Source organism: Oncorhynchus gorbuscha, linkage group LG05, assembly GCF_021184085.1.
Source record: "Oncorhynchus gorbuscha isolate QuinsamMale2020 ecotype Even-year linkage group LG05, OgorEven_v1.0, whole genome shotgun sequence".
Lineage (NCBI taxonomy): Eukaryota > Metazoa > Chordata > Actinopteri > Salmoniformes > Salmonidae > Oncorhynchus > Oncorhynchus gorbuscha.
Window position 1 is genome coordinate 96,570,712 of NC_060177.1, and position 695 is coordinate 96,571,406.

The window sequence follows — 695 nt, forward strand, 5'->3', positions numbered from 1 at the left end:
GGTCTGTTTGATGACTGTAGGGTCTGGTTGATGACTGTAGGGTCTGGTTGATGACTGTAGGGTCTGGTTGATGACTGTAGGGTCTGTTTGATGACTGTAGGGTCTGTTTGATGACTGTAGGGTCTGGTTGATGACTGTAGGGTCTGTTTGATGACTGTAGGGTCTGTTTGATGACTGTAGGGTCTGTTTGATGACTGTAGGGTCTGGGGGAACAGCGGTTGACTCACTGTGTCTGGGGGAACAGCGGTTGACTCACTGTGTCTGGGGGAACAGCGGTTGACTCACTGTGTCTGGGGGAACAGCGGTTGACTCACTGTGTCTGGGGAACAGCGGTTGACTCACTGTGTCTGGGGGAACAGCGGTTGACTCACTGTGTCTGGAGGAACAGCGGTTGACTCACTGTGTCTGGGGGAACAGCGGTTGACTCACTGTGTCTGGGGGACAGCGGTTGACTCACTGTGTCTGGGGGAACAGCGGTTGACTCACTGTCTGGGGGAACAGCGGTTGACTCACTGTGTCTGGAGGAACAGCGGTTGACTCACTGTGTCTGGGGGAACAGCGGTTGACTCACTGTGTCTGGGGGAACAGCGGTTGACTCACTGTCTGGGGGAACAGCGGTTGACTCACTGTGTCTGGAGGAACAGCGGTTGACTCACTGTGTCTGGGGGAACAGCGGTTGACTCACTGTGTCTGGA